We start from the raw sequence: 12,129 nt of genomic DNA, 5'->3' as shown, positions 1-12,129 counted from the left end.
TTAATTTACTTTTAGATTTCATAAGTTGTTAAAATAAGACTTTTATAATTTAAGATGATGCCGTCATCTTAAAGAATTGAGCTAGTATTATACTAATTCATGATTACAAGCAAAATAATCACAGGTGTAATAGATGCCCCAACTCCATTTTTGATGTTTGGTTGTTGACGTCTTTCAAGTCTGAGCACTCCATCTTTCCAGACTTGGGGTGCTTCCTTCTGGGCCATATGCTAGGTTCAAAGGCCCAACCCCCCAACCTACATATAGGTGGGTTTCCTCATTCTAAGCCTCATGTTCTAAGCACTGTGAAAATGAAAACAGTCTCCTTTCCCTGATTTCTTAAGCCATTTTCAGACTACTTGGGAGCCTTCCCTGTTCTCCCCAGAAAGCTTTTTCATGTGAGTAATAACTTCTTTCATATCTTCTTGGTGAATGTGTCTGGGGAATTTTGAATCTAAACCTAATTTTGTATGTACAGAAGGGTGCATCCACTCCTTCACCACATGATCACAATGAAAGACAAATACAGATTCAAGATATATAAGAAAAATAGTCTTAAGAAATTTTGTATTTGGGCTTAAAAGGTTTTAACAGACATAAATCAAACAAAAATGAATGACAATAATATGAAATAACAACACAACTATACTAGAACACAAATGTATTTATGTAAATATAATAAATGAGCATCATTCTAATATGATAAAGGATCATCAGTCTGTGATATTTTAAAAATCTAGGCCTAACATGGAATAGCTGTGGCTTTCAGCAAGATGCTATGATTGCTGGTATTTTTTTTTTCCTTTAAACAGGGTATTGGATTTGCACTGAGTTTCTTTTCAGTTTTATGATTTAAAGATAGGCTTCTGTTGTTTTCAAGGAGTATAAATTAACACAAAACAAAACAAAACTTCCTGCAGCAATGATAGTTAAAACACTCCTGGTCATGGATGTGGGGAAACAATGAATTTCTAAAGAATGATGGTGGTATTTCCTTTAAAATAGAAAATAAGATTCCTATCTAGCATACAAATAATTAGCTTACTATGCCAGTGCACCAGACTGGGTTGAGACTAAGACAAACCAAAAAGGAGTCAAGATCATAAGTGCTGTAACTACAGAGAAAGCATTCAGACAAAATGTTAAGAGAAATTTCATTTATAAAAAAAGGCTTCAGTTAGTTCTAGGACCCCAACTATTTGAAAAACGCTAAGAAAGTTATGCATATTTTGATCAAAAGGCAAAACATTTGAAGAAAAATATCAATAAAAAACTATACTATTTAACCATTCACATCTCTTCCTGTTAAAGAGAGGCTTATACACACTAAACAAGAACAAGTATGTTCGGTAAGAAACCTGGAGAAGATCTCAGTGACTTATTTTCCCTCATGCAGTTCTGCCAAGGCCCCTGACATCTGCAGAAAAACATCAGCAGGATTGTGAAAGCAAAGCTAGTTTTCTAGACGTATTAAGTATGTGAGAAATTTTACATGACTTCAGCTTATTTAGCCTTAACAGTCCCTACATTTAATTTTACAAAGTCTTTTAAAAATGTGAAAATTTCAACAAATAAAACTTTACTTCTTGTCAAATAATACTCTCATACTCAAAAGCACTTTTGAGATTAATTTTACAATTACAATCTTGCACCAGATAATGATATTTTGGGGTCAAAAGTAAACTGTATATACGGAGGTGATGCTATAAGTTATGATACTATATTCTTACCATCCTTTTTCTATATTTAGATACACAAATACTTATGATTGCATTACAAGTGACTGCAGTATTGAGTACAGTAACATGCTGTAAAGGCTTGCAGCCTGGCAGCTTAGACATTATGATGTAGCCCAGATGTGTACTAGGCTATCCCATGGACAGTTAAGTACCTACACACTAATTTTTTGGGCAATGATGAAGTCGCCTGTGAATTATTCAGAATGCATTCTGTCATTAAATGATGCATGATTATAACAGAATCAATGACTTTTAGGATGAGTCATTTTGAGAAATGATTTCTAACAAATATAATTATAGAGATATTCATTCAATCAATAAGCATTAATTGATTAGTTGACACAGGTCCAGCATGGTTTCTGGTGCTGGGCATCAGACAGTGAAATGTTATTTGCTCAGGAAACAGCAAATGAACACACTATAAGTCAGGAGCAAATTTTAGATGTTCAAAGAGAGGAATGAGAACAACAATGGTCTTAGAGAATGGGGAACAAGGATGAGTGCCACAGAAAACTAGGCAACTGAGAGAATTTGGAACACAAAACAGCACCCTTTAATCCTGGTGAGAATTTTAGATTTTATTCTAAGTGATGAAAAGCTACTGGTGGTAGGAGTGGGATGATATTTAGTAGATGGACCCACAATATCCATTCTACCCTATTTTTTGTTCTGCCTTCTTATGATGCAAGTCCTAGAAAACCATCACTCACATTTTCAGATACAAATAAATTTCTGCTAGTTACATGCACTTACTTAAGATTCGAAATTTGTAAATAAGGAGGCTATATATTCTTGCTGCTCTAGCTGTTGTAAGCAAGGTCTTGGAGTAGGTTTCCCAGATTTAGTAAATAAACATATAGGAAACCCAGTTGCATTTAAATCAGATTAATAATAAATTGTTTTTAACATAAGTATATCTAACAAAATATTTAGTAAATATACTAGAAAAGATATTCATTTTACATCTTAAATTAAAATGTAACAAGGTGTTCTGTATTTTATCTCTTTACCCTATTCTTTTTTTTTTTTATTTTACCCTATTCTTGAAGACATTGAACTTTCCTATTATGCTAAATCACAAACTATATGGGACACGAGAAGTAGTTGTAAAGTAAAGCTGTTGCCTTCTCTTCTCTGGTTTGCAAGTATAATAGTGTGTTCTCGAAAAGGCATTAAATGAGTTAAACAGTTTAGTAGCTACCTTCTGACTGTGGCCAGTATAGCCACATCTTGTATGGAAATCTGCATCTCCCTAATGGTGTATGAGGTAGTAACTCTCTTGGCCTGCCAATTCACCAGACTTAATGTGGGAGTCAGTCTGGAGGCATCCTTGAACTGTTCCTTCCCGGGATTCCAATGACTGTTCAAAACCAGTTTCACTGACAATGTCAAAATATGGAATATTTCATCCCTCTAATGATTTCTTGTGTCCCTCCTATACCACCAACCTGCAGGCAACCATCTATCCACCTTTGTTTATACAGATTAATTTGCATTTTTTGGAATTTAATATAAATGGAATTTCACAGTATGCACTTTTTGTGTCTGATAATGAACCAGAATAATGTTAAAATTGATCTATAGTGTTGTATCAGTAAGGTATTACTATTTACCATACAATAATATTCCTTTGTAAGATATGCCATATAAAGTTGATTTCCTTTATTTATTGGTAGACGTTTTAACAACTTAAAATTTGGGGTTATTATGAATAAAGCTGGTATTAAAATTTGGTGCAAATCTTTGTGTAAATATGTATTTTTATTTGTCTTGAGTAAATGCACAGAAGTATAATTTCTAGGTCACACTCAGGTTGTAAACTTAATTCTTCAAGACATTGTCGAATGACTTGCCAAATTGGCTGTTCTATTCTCTGTATTCACAAGTAGTATAAGGGGATTCTGGTTGTCTCTACACGTCACCAACACTTGGGATGGTCAGTTTCTTAAATTTTGGCCAATTTGTGTGTTTTATTAATTTTTTTTAACAGTAAGAAAATTTAATATAGCAGAAATCAAATATATGCTAGAGCAACGGTGGCCCCATAAGAGGGTGGCCCCATTCAGGAGCAAATCTACTGCTCTCCCAGCCTCAGTCTCTTGGATCTGTCCTTAGACTTCAGGCTCATATTTGGCAGCAACCCTGACATTCCATTCAAACACGACGATGTTCTTAACTGCAAAGAGGGCAATCACCGTATTGAATTCCTCTACTTCTGTTAATTTTTAAAATTTGAGTTAAATTTACATTTAGGGAAAAATGCTAAATTTGAGATAAATACACACTTACAAGAAATAATAAAGAGAGATTCCACTTACCCTTTAACGAGTTTCCCTAAATGGCAAGATCTTTCAAAACTGTAGCATAATATGAACATCAGAGATGAAATATGGGAACATTTCCCTCATAACAAATACCCCTCCTGCTCTTTTACAGCCATACTCACTTTGTCCCCGCCCTTTGTGACAAACGTTAATGTACTTGGAGTTGCTGTAATTTTGTCATTTTACAAATACTACATATCAGTATGATATCCTTTAGGATTGATTTTTTTTTTTCTTTTTTATGAGACAGAGCTTTACTATTTCACCCTTGATAGAATGCCATGCCGTCAGAGCTCACAGCAACCTCAAACTCTTAGGCTTCAGCAATTCTCTTGCCTCAGCCGCCCAAGTAGCTGAGATTACAGGCACCTGCCATTTCACCTGGCTATTTTTTGTTGCAGTTGTCATTGTTGTTTAGCAGGCCGGGGCCAGGTTCAAGCCCGCCACTCTTGGTGTATGTGGTTGGTACCGTAACCACTGTGCTATGGCTGCTGACCCAGGATTGATTTTTTATCTTCATTCAGCATAGGTCTTTGGAGATTTGTGTAGGTTGTTGTGTGCATCAGTAGTTCATTCCTTTTAATGGCAGAGTGATATTCCTCGGTAGATACATGCCACAGTTTGTGTAACCATTCACTGTTGATGGACAAAAGGGTTGTTTCAGATTTTGGCTATTGTGAATAGACTGTTGATGAATATTAATGTACAGGTTTTTCCATGAAGTTTTCATTAATCTAAGATAATTCCCCAGGAGCAGAACTGCAGTGTCATAGCACCGTTGTAGGTTTTCTTTTGACCCTGCCAAATGTCACCAAGAGTGCCTCACCCATGTCCCATTGCCATCAGCAAGGTCATGTGTGTTTCCACTTGATCTTGTATTTAGCCATTGTAATAAGTATGAAATAATATTTCATTGTGAATTTCCCTCCTGGCTAAAAATGTTGAACATCTTCCCATGTTCTCATTTGTAATCTTGATGCCCTTCTCCGTGGATTGTTTCTTCATATTTTTTGCTCGTTTTCTAAGAATTGTTTTTCTACCGCATCTTGGCCTTTTGCCTCAGATCAAGTGTTGAAGAGATCTTCACACAGTCTAGGTATTTACCTAGTGTGAGATTGGGGTGGACTTGTCTATTCATTCTCTTAACAGGAGCTTTCAAAGATCAAAAACTTTTAGTTTTGATTTATTTAACAAATTCACAAGTTTTTCCTTTTATAGACTGTAACTTTGGGGTCAAATCTAAGAACTCTTTACCTAGTCCTAGATATTGAAAGCTTTTTTCCTATGTTTTTTTCTGAGAGTCTTTTAATGTGTTCAAATTTAAATGTAAGTTAATGTTTCATTTTGAGTTAGTAATGTTGTTAAGGTGTGAGACCTTGGCGGAGGCTCATCATTTGCTTATGGATGTTCCAGCTCCACTTCTTGAAAGGTTGTCTTTTCTCCACTGAAATCGCTATTGTAATTCTGTCAAAAAGTTCTTGGGCATATTTGTGTTTTCTGATGTCTGTGTGTTTATTCTATCTCATTGGTTTGTGTGTCTAACGCTCTGCCAATCCCACACAGTCCTGATTAGTGCAGCTGTGTAAGTCTTCACGTGAATTGACTACATCCTCACTTGATAGTCTTCTTTCTTAGTACTTTTGTAAGCTATTTCATTTTACCTCTACAAATAAATTTTAGCATGGTTTTATTTAAATCTATAAAATTCTAGTTGACATCTTGATGTGCTCTGTGTATCAATTGCAGGAGAAGGCACATTTTGACTATGTTGATGCTTCAAATCATACCGTCTATGAACGTGGCATGTTTTTACATTTATTTAGATTTCCTTTGATTTCGTTCATGAACGTTTTATTATTTTTAGAATACTAGTCCTGTAAATGTTTTGTAGAATTACACCTGAGAAAAACACTTCCTTTGAATGAATGTAAATGGTATTATATTCTTCAATTTTGATGTTCATAGGTTTATTGCTAACTTCTATAAATAAAATTGATTTTTTTCAATGTTTACATTTTTTCCTGTGATCTTCCTGAATTCACTTATTAGTACCAGGATTTTTAAAAATGTTTTATAGTTTTAAGAATTTCGATGTAGCTACATGTCATCTGCAAATAAAGATGGCGTTTATCCTGAATTTTCTGTATTGTGTTGCATAAAAGTATTGAAGCAAACATTCTTATGATGTGCCAAGTCTTAGGGAGAATGCACTCAATCTTTCACCATTAACTGTAACGTGGCCGTAGAATTTTTATAGATGTTCTTTATCAAGTTGTAGAAGCACCCCTGCATTTCTTTTTTTTTTTTCTGATTTTTTTTCTCATACTTGGTTGTAAAATTTCATCAAATTATTTTTCTGTATCAACTGATATAATCATATAATTTTTCTTATTTAGACTATGAATGGAATAGATTACGTGGATTGATTTATATCTATAGAACGAACCTGTCATCTCTGATATAATGTATTGTTAAGAATTTTTGCATCTGTATTCATGAGATATAGTGGTCTATGGCTTTTTTCCCTCTTGTACTATTGTTGTCTGGTTGTGGTATTCTATAAATATTAGTTACATTAAATGAATGAGATTGTGCTTGCTCATATTTTCTGAAAGATATTATGGATAATCAATATCAATTTTTTTTGTAATAATGAGGTAAAATTCTCCAGTGGTTTTAGAAATTTCTTTCTGGAGATATTTTTCTTATGAATCAATTTCCTTAAGAGCTATAGTACTAGCAAAATTATCAATTTTATGTGAATAAATTGTGATTTGTGTTTCTCGAGGAACTGACCCATGTCACCTCGGTTGTCACATTTGTGTCTGTAGAATGGTCTGCAGTGTTGTCTTACTATCTTTTGATGTCTACAGGATCTGTCGTGGACACCCTTTTTAATTCTAACTTTGATAATTTGTGTCCCTTTTCTTCATTCATACTAGAGACTTGTCAACATGTTTGGTACTGTTTTCATCGATTTCAGTTCTGTTTTTTCTTTTTGTTGCTTTTAACATTGTCATTTCCTCCATTCCTGCTATGTGATACCAAGCTCCTCTTCTCCTAGGATCCTGATGTGAAAACTTAAATTTTTGATTGGACAGCTTTCTTAAAAAACTGCAAATTTTCCCCTTATGATGGTGGCGATAACTATTTCTAATAAGTTTTGTAGCACTGTATGTATTTTCATATTCATTTAATACTTTGTCTTTAGTTTTTAGGAGTTTGTTTAATGATATTCCTTGGTGTGGATTTCTTTGGTTTTGTTCTGGTTTGGGTTAACGCACCCTCTTGAATCTGCAAATTTGTCTTCTATAGAATGGAGAAAATTGTCAGAAAGTATTTGTCTGAATATTTGTTAAGTCTGCTTTTCTGTTGTCTTTCTGGGAATCCAGTGACATTAGAAATAAATTACAAATTAGGGATTCAAATAAACTATTGTCGATACACAGGTGTTAAATGCTCTCATGTTTATAACTGTTTCTCTAATGGTCAAATATGATTTCTGTGAACAAGATGAATGATGTTAGGACTGTTTGCAAGAAGGTGCCAGAGGAAAATAAGAAATCACACAAATAAACAAGTAAAAATTGAGTTAGAGGGTGGCGCCTGTGGCTCAAGGAGTAGGGTGCCAGCCCCATATACCGGGGGTGGCAGGTGAGAGCCTAGCCCTGGTCAAAACTGCCCAAAAATTTAAAAAAAAAAAAAAAAAACCCTCTTAAAAAAAGTGAGCTAGAGTCAACCTTTTATGAATAGCAGGGATCGTAGATATTTTCTTTCTCAAGAAGTGACTGGTTGGCCTGTTGTCCTTACCACAGTGGTTATACACCAGCCACATGTACCAAGGCTGGTGGGATCCAGCCTGGCCTGGGCCAGCTGAACAACAATGACAACTGCAACAAGAAAACAGCTGGTGTTGTGGCAGGCACCTGTAGTCCCAGGTACTTGGGAGGCTGACAAAAGAGAATTGCTTATGCCCAAGAGTTGGAGGTTGCTGTGAGCTGTGACGCCATAGCACTCTACTGAGAGCAACATAGTGACTCTTTCTCAAAAACAAGAAGAAGAAGTGACTGGATGGTATTTTCTTAAGAATCCCTAGAAATAATTCAGAAGGCTTTGATCTCCCACAGTAATTTTTGCTGACCCCCAGCCCCCAGCCCTGGTCAAAGTAGAAAATACTTTATATTGTCAGTATCTTCTGATACTATGTTTTTTAAATTTAAGATTAATATGGGGCTATAGAAGCAGTTTGAGTTTGTTAAAAACAAATGCCCATCTGTCAGTATGTTGGATTAACATTGTCACTTTCCCTTTGTATTTTTGTTGTGACTGGTGATTTAGCATGATTGTTTTGTAATTAAAAAAGAATTGTTGAAGAAACAATATGGAGATCACATTGATATGAGAATTTTATCTGGCGGGAGGCTACAGAGGTGACAATATTTCAGGTAGACATGAAATACTGCATGGCATTTCTTGAGTTTCCTAGCTTCAGAAAGTCCACCAAACCAGTTATAAAAATTATCAACTGGAAATTTGATTCAACCCTGGGTCAAACTTAAATTATTAAAAATTTAATCTTGTGGGTATTATAGGAGATAATTGTTTCAGATATGTTGCAATTAATTCATATTTTTGTCAAATGTTACGAGTTGCCCCTGAGAAAATGGCCGATATTAGTGACTTAAAATCAAATATTTTTGAACTACTCACAAATTTGCACCATGAGCTGCAGAAATTGTATAACATTGTCTTCAGAGTAGAATAAATGTAACATTTGTGTTGCAGATACAGGACTCTATGTAGATTAGATGTTTGGGCACATTCACAGGTCAGGAGATATTGCCTTGGATGAGAAAATTCTAAAGTCTTCGACTGAAAGATTGCAATACAATATAACTGATTGTGTGTGTGTGTGTGTGTGTGCCTGCCTCATGACCTTACAATGGATATATCCAAGCTTAAGTCATGATCAAGATTCTATATGAGAAATTCTACTGTTGCATTGTGGCCGAAACAAAAGAAAATAATTCTACTATGAACCATATCTAAGAAAGGATATCACAAAAGAAGTTCTGGAGCTCAGAAAAGTCTAAATCTTGTTTGCATAGAAGTCATATAAGGGAATGAATAATTGGCACACTATTGACTTCCTTTCTGCCTTAAAAATCTCATGACTGGGGAGTCTAATTAGGGCTAAGTTTAAGATAGAGGTGGAACTATTGGTCCTCAGAACTACCTTACGATATTTTTGCCCTGTAGAGGGAATGAACTTGAATAAAACAGGCTGATATGGCTATGAACATGGCTCTTCTTGAATCCATATACTTGGAAAACAAATCTAGAGCCAGAGCAGCTTTGTGGGTTATGATTGTGTAGTGGACATGAGACCAGCTGATGCAGTCAATGATTAATCAGTCATTGTCTTTTTATAGACCCCACTATAAATAGAGTACAGTCCAAGGCTGTAGGAGTTCGGGGGCATTCTTATGAGCTGCAACTTTAATATGGAGTATTATCTAAATAGTTACTTTTCTCACACTTATTTTTATTTGCCATAAGGCATATTAAATATGCTATGTGATTTTCATTTTGTACATTCATTATAGGGCTATACATTTTATAAGAAAAGGGCATATAACAGACTTAAATTTTTTTTTCCAAGAAATATATTAGAAAGCAAGTGAGAAAAATTAGAGCTATATTTAATAAGAGAATAAAAAAAGAAATAATTTACTTTGGATTATAATTATAAAAATTACATATTAAATAGTAGATATAAGTAGTGGGCATCTGTTTGTAGCAGTCCACAGAAAGCTCACCTTCAATAATTATAACAGCCTAATTCATTTTAACAGATGATGCTTACAAGCTTATTTCCTCTGTGTTCATCTGAAACATACTTAGATTTGCACAACTTTTTTTCTTAATTCCCAGTGCCCCGTACACTATCTGCCAATTGCTCAAAAACAACTGGATCTTGCTGGATCTTTAGCCTTGTAGAAGTGGATCTGCACGAAAGGAAGAGAGGATGTTCCCGAGATAAGGAGGCTGTGGCTGAGATAGAACTTTACCTGGGGATATGAATTTAAAATGGAAATCAGTGATGTATAGGAGAAAAAATTGAAATAAAAAACATTGTAGGCCATTATATGTCCCTTTCATGGCATTCAAGTAATATTAGCGATGTGGATGAACATTACAGAATTGCATATTCAATACCCAAAGTCTTGTTTGTGAAAAGACCGTGTAGACACATAATTGCTGGGGTTTTAATCTCTCTCTACTTCATGAATATAGGGAAACATGTTTTTGCTGAGGAGAAATTAAGCTGTCGTGTGTTTTGGAAGCATATGGCATCCTTTGTTTCCTGGTAGTTATTTGTATGAGTAAGCAATTATATTACTAGTCTACTTAGATGCACACTGTCAGGGTAAAACAATTTACAAAATGACCTGATAGTTCAGCCAAGATTTAACAATTTCCCAAATCAGAATGGAAAATATAGTTTCCCATTTCTATGACATTAGTCAATGAGGTAGATCCCTGAGATTTATAAGAAATCACTGGTTTTTTTTTTTTTTGATAAATTACCTGGTTAAGCACTTAATCTTGTTCTATTAACTATTAAGTGATCCTATCATGAGACAGCAAAATAGGAAAAGCAAAGAGTACACAGATATACTGACCCAAGGTAAAGCAGAAATACAGAGCAGCTATAAAGCGATAAGCAGGAATTTCTTTTCCATTTCACTTAGCAAAATGAATAAAAAGTACTGAACTCATCTTTCCTCTGCATGGTCAGCCTAAATTTAGTAAAGTTTCATAAAAAAGGTCATTTCTTTTTTGGCTGTCTATGGTAGATACTACCAAGCTTTATCCATTGCACCTTTAGTACTTACTAATGTAGCTCTGGTTTTGTTCATGACAACAATCCACTTCTGTTAACAGCCCTGGCAACTTACATTTACTCACAGTTTAGCCAGAAGACTCATATTTGGGAAGTGAATTCCAAGCAGAAGTCTCTTTGAATGCCTGAAAGAGCTAGGTTCAACTGGCAGCAGGATTTCTTTTCTGCTCTCTCATTTCTGCTTATCTAGAATGACCACATGATATCTGTGACAGAGAAACTATCTTTTGAATCTAAGGAAGAAAATCACACACTAACAATGGTAGAGCTAAAGGGAGAAGGAGTCTGGGTTTTTGATGGCAGCCTGTATGAACTGTCTTGTTACTTGAGGAAAAAGAACATATTTCCTGATTTAGTCCTTTACTCAGATTTCTGTTACAGTGCTCTGTTCCACAATGGTAATTTGTAAAAAGACTTGCAATAGAACAGGACTTGTTTTAAGGCTTACATGAAGCAGGTTGAGAGTTTTATAGGTTTCAATAGGTTACATAATAGAGTTTAAAATATATATAATTTCTGTATATTTTCTATTTAGTCAAAATGTCACATTGTTATTAAAATAAAGATATTTTGTCTAGATTTTATATGTCATTTATAACAGAAGATATATAAATAGTCTAAACAACTTATTGCCATCTAGAAAAACTACAAATAAACAATTATCTCAGAGAAGCAAGTGTATGCATATGTTGTTACTGACTTATTAGAATCACAAGATGATATGGGCAGAATTTTAAAAGACACTTAGAGTCAAAATTCCTAGAGGAAAAAAGATCCAGAATGATAAAGAAATAATCTCTTTTAAAAGACATCTATTTTATTATCTTAAAAATTATTCACTTTCAGTTATTTTAAATCAAGGACTTGTATTGAAATACAATTATGGTCATAAAGTAATAATCTTTTAAGAATCATGTACTTAGAATCAGCTCCTGTATTTGCAGAATTGTCTGTGGAAAATCATTTTTCTGTACAAAGAATTCAAATAGCTTTAATTATATAGATTTAGAATTCAACACATAATTGTACTCTATGAAAACTCTGAATCAAGTGTTTTTATCCATTTTAAATATCAAGTATTCCAATTATGATATTAATTTATTATAATAAAACATGGAGTAGTTTAAAATCATGACAATTTTCTCAGTTCTAAAGCCTA

This window comes from Otolemur garnettii, unplaced genomic scaffold (genome assembly GCF_000181295.1).
Source record: "Otolemur garnettii isolate 467f Iridium unplaced genomic scaffold, OtoGar3 scaffold00008, whole genome shotgun sequence".
Lineage (NCBI taxonomy): Eukaryota > Metazoa > Chordata > Mammalia > Primates > Galagidae > Otolemur > Otolemur garnettii.
The sequence above is the reverse complement of the archived record's forward strand: the minus strand, read 5'-3'. Positions refer to the sequence as shown.